The sequence below is a fragment of the Grammomys surdaster genome, unplaced genomic scaffold (assembly GCF_004785775.1).
Source record: "Grammomys surdaster isolate TR1022 unplaced genomic scaffold, NIH_TR_1.0 126086, whole genome shotgun sequence".
NCBI classification, from domain to species: Eukaryota; Metazoa; Chordata; class Mammalia; order Rodentia; family Muridae; genus Grammomys; species Grammomys surdaster.
In genome coordinates, this window is record NW_021620894.1 from 2,226,798 (window position 1) to 2,236,639 (window position 9,842).

General features: G+C 33.6%; 1 pseudogene; it reads right to left on the reverse strand.

The window, feature by feature from the left end:
* Nucleotides 1-8,401: 8,401 nt before the first annotated feature.
* On the reverse strand, nt 8,402-9,376 carry LOC114611187 (annotated as a pseudogene).
* Between the last annotated feature and the right edge of the window lie 466 nt (nt 9,377-9,842).

Genomic DNA, 9,842 nt, shown 5'->3' on the forward strand with positions numbered 1-9,842 from the left:
TTGCTTTGACTTTTATTACATAAAGTATTAAATACTCACATGCTGATAATGATTCAAGTAGATACTGTTAGGATGTTCAAATGAACCTATATTAAAAACAAATTTCAACTGTCAGGTATATAGTTTCTTGTGAGTTTAAAGATAGAGGAATAAAAAAATACAAATTATCTGTTCTTTAGAATTGTACAGTCTAAAAGATCATATGTAGGCACACAAGGCACAGCAATAAATATGTTATTTATAAAGGTCCTGAAGGACTACACCATTATGATGCTTATCCTAACTCAGGTGATGGTATCAACAAAGGTATTTTAGAGAATCATAAAAAATAACACTTCCTTAAATAAATTTCAATTTCAATATAAATATTCATAGTCTTCCACTCCCTCAAGTTTTTCCCAATCTGTTCCTCTTCCGCACCTACCAAGTTTACATTTTTCTCAATGAACAAACAAAACCCAGTACAATTATAAACCTCCACAAACCCAGAAATTTAAATCAAATCACATCCCTCCAAATAAAACTACCAAATTTTAAACCAATAAGCAGACATACAAACACACTACACACACGCACACACACACACACACACACACACAAATATGAAGTGAACTATATGTCTGTCAACTAACCCTGAATATAAAAGCATGAGCCCTCTCATAAAGTGACTGATATATCCAGTGTCGTTGTGTGAGAAAACTGATTTTTCCTTTTCCAGCAAGAATAAGCGACAGTTCAGTTGTTAGAATTTACCCTACTGCCTATGTATTCACCAATCATTAATTTTTATAAATATAACAAAAAATATAGTAAGAGAAAGCAAAAATTATAACACCAAATTTGGACAAGATAATAAGAAGGAAAGGAACCTTTTCTTTAAAAAGAAACAAGGCTCACAGGCTCACTCATTCCTACATTTAGGAATCCCATAAAAACACTAAACTGGAAGCCATAATTTATATGTGGAAGATGAAGTATATTTTATGTTTCTTTTATGTTTCTTTTTTTTACAGTCAACAAATACTTAACTACACATATACCTCAAATCACATTTACTTCCATATAAAATTATATTTGTAGCAGTTAACCCTATGCCTTGAATATATGAATTAAAATTTACTGAACAACTTAAAGTAAGAAGTTACTTCAAAAAAGACTAAAATAATCACAGTATCTGAGTTTAAATTAGTGTACAAACAAGAGATTTTTTTGTTGTGATTTTAGAGATTAGGAGAATGCTTATGGCTACTGTGGAAGTAAAACTATTTTGTTGTATTTTAACTGATTTCAGTTGACTTGAAACAAGGTAATAGGGGAAATCTCACAAGCCCACACCCATAGATAAAGAGCTACAATTTTCTGTTCTATTGCTGTGAAGAAACCTCATTTTCAAATCAATTACAAAACAAGCATTTAGTTTGTGGTTTGATTAGCGTTCGAGATGTTAGTCCCTGTTAATGATAGTGGGAGTACAAAAGCAGGCAGGCATGAAGGTAAGCAAGTTGCTGGTGCAGTAGATGTTACTGTTTGCATCTGCAAACAGGAGGCAAAGAGAAAAAACCAGGCCTCTTACAGACTTTTGAAAATTAAAAGCCCATCTTCAGTAACAAATTTTAACAAGGTCTCACTTCTTTTAAGAAGGTACAAATGCTTCCTAAACAGTTTGTCAACTCACACCACTTCCAAGGCTATATTCCTCCCAAAAAGTTAACATCTGTGAATCCTTTTAAACAGTTCATTAATTGAATCTGAATATTCAATATATATGAGTCTATGTCAGCTATTATCAATTATCATTCAAATCATGACAACTATTCAATCAAAACTGGTTAGTGCTAAAGACACACAAATACGAGTAATACTGACTGAACACATCCTCTGGTATGTGTGTACCTATGTAAATAGTATACATATATAGTATACATAGTATATAGTATATAGTATTTATACACATATATAATATATGTGTATGTACATAATTAAAATTTTAAATGTTACTGATTTGAGAGTAGTTGTGAGAAAGTCAGGAGAAGTTGTAGCAAAGAGAGGAAATGTTTGAATAATATAAATACATACTATTCATGTATAAAAACTCTAAAACAATTTTAAATTATAAAAAACACCAATTAAAAAAATAATATAAATGCTATCTTGAAAAGGATGTGAGGAACTGGAAATGAAAATGGGTTTTGAGAGATAAAACGTCACACATGTGTATTAACAATGGCATGTACAATAGACCAGGGGAGTCTAGGATTTTACGCTGTAAGGACCTATACCTGAACATACCTTTCCTTCTTCACTGACAGCTCAGTGTTGAGCGCTTATCTCCTCCTTACACTAGAAGAGAAAACTGCCTGGAGCATGTGAATGGCAGATTACACTGAAACATATAAGGATCTATTCCTCAAACCCAGTTCTCACAGTCATTAGTAGTTCTACAAAGGTTGGTTCGTGTAAACAGTTTATACTCTGGGCACCAATAGCAAGAAATTGGCTATTAAAAGAATAGTGTGAGTTATCTCCCTCTAGAGTCTCATCACTCAAGTTCTATCACCGGAGAAATCAACAACCGGAATTAATAAACATTCCCCAGTGGTTACGAGACGTGTAACGTAGTCCATGAGAGGATTCCTAGTTCTTCCTAAAGTATACATTTAATGAAACCATGTTACAAGTACTAAAATGTATCTGAAAAACATAAGATATAGACTGATGAAATTTCCTAAAAGGTATTTTTCTCAAAAGATAGAATTAAAGACAACTAAAAATATGAACTTTGTAACTCTCACTGGCGTCTTCCAAATGTGCTTAGGTTCTATGATAGAGTCACAAAATCATTTTACTTGGGAAATTTTATGCCAGAATTTAATAAGGGCAGATTTTTCCACCCAATTTATAATAATTTAGATATTTTAAATTATGCACAAGAAGTGCCCAACAAAACCAATAAGAGGAGATTAGAATGAGAGGCGGGAACTGGGGTAACAATTAAGGCAGATGCTACCCAGAGTTACTGATACTTACTAAGTAAGCTGGTTACATTCCAAGAGGAGAAAGATGTGTTCACTCCTTCCTGTTTTCAAGAACAACAATAAGTTTATTGGAAAAGGAGAATAAAAGATACTCAGTATGCTCGCTGATTAATAAAAAAAAAGTGTAAAGTTATAAGAAAGGAAAAGAAATAATACGTATAAATGTATAAATAATATATATATCCATGTCAGATATGGCACATATATACATATATGCATACACACACACACACACACACACACACACACACACACACACATATATATAGAAGGAAGGAGGAATCAACCGAGGAAGGAGGATTGAGGCAGGGGCAATGACTGGAATTTAAACAAATAAAATAACTTTAAAAAAAAGGAAAAATGGCAAAGATTTAAAAAAAATGTTTTAAAAAAAATGTTCAGCTAGGGGAGAAAATTCCTGTACAGTTTGGGTCAATTTTTTCCTTCCTCTAGGTAGTATTTTAGGCTATGAGACATATACATGTAGCAGGCTGGTGTTCAAAAAGCAACCTTCCTATGCCTGTTTTTCACATATTTTTTTTTAACCTTCCTAAAATCAGTCTTACTCGTACTAGCAAGACTGGTACAGAAAATATAGACAAAGAAACTCATAAAACTAATATGAGGAAGATACAGTAAATTTAGCAACCTAGAAAAAGATGGAGATAAGATTTCAACTTAGCACGGAGAGAGAAGTGGAGTTTCAAAAAGGCAAAAACCTATCAGGAAAGCTTCGGTGAAAGTAAGCTGTTCCCAGAAGCTGGGTACAGAGGCATGCAGCAGCTGCGGAGGTTGTAGGCTGCAGGGATGGTCTCCAATGAGTCCAGCAACTTCACTCTCACCATCAGGGCACTGGCTGACTGCTGGAGGGACAGAGGTGAAGGTGGCTGCTGGAAGCAGCGAGAGAGATGTCATGTTCCAGTAAAGGAGCAATTGGCAAGCAGCAGCATATGGAAAACACAGTATTGCAGATTTACAGCCCTGGTATGATTAGGTAATTAGGATTCTTGGCTTTCACTCAAATGGCCAAAAATTTAATTATATAAACTAACAAATTATACAAGTGAGATATAAATTGTACCTATTCAGTATAGTTTATATACTTTAGTATGTAGTATATGCAGTAAATAGAAGTCATATAAATTAAACATTATTTTTTTAAAAAAGGATTTAATAGAGCTGAAATAACCATGCAAGGTTATCCCATTATTCTAACAATGGTAGACTGATAGGAAGATGAGGAATAAGGGCAACTGGATCTCTGGATTTCCATTCTTTTTTCAAAGAATTAGCAATCCTAGAAAAGAAGAATCTTGGAAAGACCATCACATAGTGATTTATATATCTTTTACTTATCCTTTGAGTGATTATTGATTTTGTCCAGGCCCTCACAGCATGTGACTTGTGTTTCAAGAACATCTCCTATCTTGTTCGTAATATTTTCTTCAATGTAGCAAAAAAAATTATGTATGAGTGTGTGTGTGTACGTTTGTGTGTGTGTGTTAAAATTGAAACAGTATCCATAAGAAAAGACTTTACACTTACAGTAATGGATAGAAAAACTGTGTATCTCATCACTTTAGCTCTGTTCTTGAATTTTAGGTAGGGCAATCAGAAAGGTAAATGAATTTTAAAAGTATAATGTCAGAAAACAAACAGGAAAATCATTCTTACATATGAATGGATATTATAAATATGAATGCATTCATAGAAAATTCAGAATCTGATAAGAATATCTATTAGAAATCAAAAAACAATATAAAACATTATAGAAGTCGAGTTTCTCACAAAAGCTTGATTGAAATTTGATAAACCACATATATGACAAAAGCTTTCCTTTTTCTGTAAGTCTGTGGTGTAGCTTTAAATCAGGCACAATATTCTCTTTAGTATTTTTTTGTTCCATTCAGGATTGCTATAGCTATCTGGGATCCTTTGTAATTTCCTATAAATTTGAAGACTGTTTACTAATTCTGTGGAAAGTGTCAACAGGCTTGGTACTGCATTGCATATGTAAATGTTTTATGTAAATGCTCATTTAAAGAAGATTATGATCGAGGGCTTCTTTCAACTTTTAATGCCTTCTTTGATTTCTTTTCTCATAAATTTTAATATTTCACTACAGAGAACTTGTACTTCCTTGGCTGGGTTTATATCCTTGGCGGAAATTATTGTTTGATTTTTTTTTTTAGGTTGTAATGAGTGGAATTCTTTCCATAATTTTGTTTCCCATTTGTCTGATATTATTATAGGGAAAGGGCTTGAAATTCTGCGGTAAGATTTTTCACCAATTCTAGAATCTTTCTGGTGAAGTCTTTAGAATCTTTTGCATATAATATTATATCATCTGTAAAAAAACATATTTTAAAACTTTTCTTTTTCTTTTATTTCTTTCTTGTCTTTAAGTGCTGCAGCTAGGACCCGAAGGTATACGTTGATAAGACTGGAAACAGTAGATGGCCCTTAGTTTTTTTTCTATTCTGTTTTTTATTTTAAATATACCTTTTTAAGAATTACATACAAGACTATATTCTTTTTGCATCATTTCCAGCCTTCATTGTCTACATGACATTTCCTCCTATATTCTCCCACTTTCTCTAAAATTCGTGACCTGTAAAAAATGACTGAGGAGAAAAGCACATCTTCTTCGGAAGCATGATTATTGGATGCTTCTGAAGCCTTAGAGGTGTTCGAATCTTTTCTTCCTTGTGCTCTTCACTATTTCCTCAACCTTCCTTTTCCTTTCGAATCATTCCTCACAGTTTTATAGTAAATGTTTTTTGCTGTTCCTTCTTTCTCTGAGATCTCATCATGGCATATTCCTCTTTCCATAGTTGTTCCTTCTGTTCTTCTGGTGACTCAAAATGTCTCTTTGTCAGGTTTTTTTTTGTTGTTCATCTTTATGTGGTGAGGATTGTTCTGCTGGGACTTCATCCAGTTTCTCTGCCATAATTTCTGATTTCTCAGTAACACTGTTTTGTCTCTTTCTGGATTCTTTCTTTTTTTGAAGCTAACACACCGCTTCACTGCTTGGCATACTTTTATTACCAGATTTATTTCTCAAACTTCTTTTTCCTTTAAAATCATTCTTCACAATTTTATAGTAAATTTTTCTGTTTTGATCATATGATTTTGGTTTTTTTTCTTTGTTATTATACCTAACGCATTTGGCACATATAGGAGAAGTCTTCCTATGAAGCCAAAACAGGAAGTGATTAGGACTCTTTTGAGATGCTTCCATCTGGAATAAAAACAGCATCTACCAAACTCAAATCATTTCACAAATATGCCAAGATAAGGTGGCAAAAAGCTAGTTTTTTTTTTCCAAGTGGTAACTGGTGAAGTTGATAACAAGAAAAATCTGTAGTTTAATGAGATCGTGAAAGCTGTCAAACAAACAACCCATAATGCACTACAGTTCAAGCTAAAAGCTCAAAGATAGAAACTAAAAAAACCAACTACCTGCCCAATAAGAAGCAGAAAACTAAATAAAGTTGGTACTGCCATCTGTTCTACTCAGAGGGTTGCCACCAATCATGAGTGGGTTTGTGACAAGATTACAGACCTTAGTCACACTGCTGAATCACACCTGTCATAAAGACCACACTCAATAGCAACAAACAAAATTCAGTGGATTCTTTGACTCACCAAGATCCTCAGGCATCTGTGGACCATAAGAAAAGAGCTAAACCTGTTTTAGCTATGAAGAAAAATATGACTTTGAAATTTTCATGCAATTAGATTCAACTAGTAAATTTTGAGTCCACCTAAGTGGACACATCTTCTTTTTAATGTATAAGCCAGATGAATAAAAAGATGAATAAAAAGAGAATACTCATAGTGGGTGTCTACTATAGAGAGTGGGATATCAGAGTACAGGTGCTATGAGGAGGGAAATAGAAATACGTGGAGGCTGTTTGATTACAGAGGGCGATGGGAAATCAGTATCGAGTGAGGAGTAGGGAAGAGAGAAAAATACCAATAATGATGTTTGAAAAAGCTATCATACAATTTTATGCTTACATAAACACACACACACACATACACACACAGCCTAAGACATTAAAGACATTATATCCTTTTGCTATTGCCCTTACTTGCTCACTAGAAACTAAAGGTAAATCTCTATTGATGAAGACATATGGGATTCTGACACAGAATTTGGATGAACAGAGCTGGATTTGACCTAGAAGACTACTTTCTGGGGACTAGCTTTAATAATATATAAACGTGCACTCTAAGTTACCAACAGTGGAAAACCGTTGTATCCAGCTGTCACATCCATGGTTCACAGTAGTAACCAACAAGGCAAGCTATCCATAAAGATGCAATACTACTAATTTCAATATGGCAATAAAATATAACTACTAAATAGTTCTTAAGTCCTAATCAATAGGTGAAATTCATGCCTGCTTCTATAAACATAGTCAATTATGTGTTTCTGTCGAGAATATAAGACCGAGAAGAGAATCTGATCGTGACAACTACAGTATACTCTCTGAGTTCATATTTAGTACTTATTGCATTACCTACCTATAGATAAATATAATTTTTTACAGCAGATGGAGACAATTACAGAAATCCATAACTGGTCTTAATAGAGGAAACAGCTGATGGTGGGAGAAGAGCTACAATTCATCATCTATATTACAAACTCTCTGCTTAAACTTCAGGGAATGTTTTGGAAGAGATTAGATGTATATTCTAATAACCAGAATACAAGTAAGGCTATGGTAATATTGTAACTCCTGTGTATGACAGGAAAGAGGCACTGTAAATCTCAACAATATAGTTTTTCAAAAAAAATAGCCAAGAATGATACCACATGACACAACAATATAAAACAGGAAAATCTCAGGGACCCAATTTTTGGATGAATAGATACAGGAAACTAATGATTGCTAAGAACAGAATCATACTTCCAATGTGTGTATGAGTTAAAGGAAAAGAGGCCATTAATTTGAGAGAGAATAGGAAGAATAATGGGAGAGGTTGGAAAGAGATGAGAGAAATAGTGTAATTACAGCACAGACATATAAAATGTCAAAAAAAGTTAAAATAAATAAAAAGGAATCATTTTTTGTAAATAAAAATGAAGTTTATCATTTTAAAGTAATATCAAATGAAGAAAATTATACATGACATGATAGAGTGTTAACTATGGGCATAAAAAATCATGTTACCCTTACTATTTGTTTACATTATTGATTCTGAGAAACATATGACATATTAAGTACTTGAAATTTAAAGTTGAAATTTGTAATACCAAAAATTGTCAAAGGTTCATAGCAAACAAGTAATAATAATGACAAGTGATATACAATAAATAGCATCAATTCAATCTATGTACTTTGAAAAAATTTGCTCTAAGAAATAATCTTTATGTGACTTCTTCTTACATGAGTTTTTTTTTTCTTTCAAGTATTTTCTTCAGTGCAACACTGACATCTTTATTCTTCAGGCTGTAGATCAAGGGGTTCAGCATGGGAACAACAGTAGTATAAAACACAGAGGACACTTTCCCTTGGTCCATCGAACTCACTGATGATGGTTGTAAATACATGAATGCAGCAGAACCATAGAAGATAGCAACAGCAGAGATGTGTGAACTGCAAGTACTAAAGGCTTTGGACCTGCCCTCCCTGGAGTGAATGTTGAGAATGTTGACAATAATGCAGATAGGAAATAATGATTGTCAGCACTGGGGCAAAGACGTTCAGTGTACCAAAAAATAGAACCAACATTTCATTGATATAGGTATTAGAACATGCAAGCTTCAAGAGGTGAAGAAGATCACAGAAATAGTGGTTGATCACATCTAATTTGCAGAACTGAATCCTACTCATGTAGCCTGTGCTTACTGATGCACAGAACACAGAAAAAATATATACCCCTGAAATCAGAGAACCATAAATGTGATAGGACATGATTACATTGGAAAGCAAGTGTTTACAGATAGCAACATAGTGGTCATAAGCCACTGCAGATAATGTGTAGCCCTCTGCAGTTCCAAAAATAATGTTAAAGTATAGCTGAGCCAGGCATCCAGGGTAGGAGATGAGGTTCTTCTCTGTCACAAAGCACACCAGCATTTTAGGGGTTACAACTGTGGACTGACAGAAGTCAGTGAAGGACAGAGTGCTGAGGAAAAAGTGCATGGGTGTATATAAGTTGGAACTGAGCCCAATCAGTATAATCATGCCCAGGTTCCCTGCCACAGTGATCAGATAGACTCCTATGAAGAGGAGGAAGAGTTGCAGCTGGAGTTCTGGCTTCTCTGAGAGCCCAGCCAAGAGGAACTTAGTCACTGTGTAATGGTTTCCTTCTGTCATGTCCTCCATTCTTATCCTGAAGGAGTAAAACAATCATAAGCCTGTTAGAGTAAGTTTATTATTCTTTTCCATGTATACAATGTACCTATATAAATTATTCTTGCTTTAGTACACATTTGACATGTATGTAATTACCTTACCTGGGCCATCTTAGATAAATAAAATATATCTATTATTATTTTTAAAAATGAACTTAAAAATTAAGATTGTACTTCATAAAATATTATTACTGAATTCATGTTTTAAAATTTTTTATCATTGCGAAAACAATATCTCAAAATTAACATTTTAGAATGTGTATTAGTGAGCAAACTTGAAAGACTGTTGAAGAAGTAAGCCTTCACCAAAAACAGTGAATGATTATCCAAAATCTAATTTCACTAGGGGATCTCCAGAGCTCTTATTTTTAGATATTCCCCCCCTTTTTTAATTCTTATAATACATGATGTCTTCAAGTACACAAAATTGATAACTA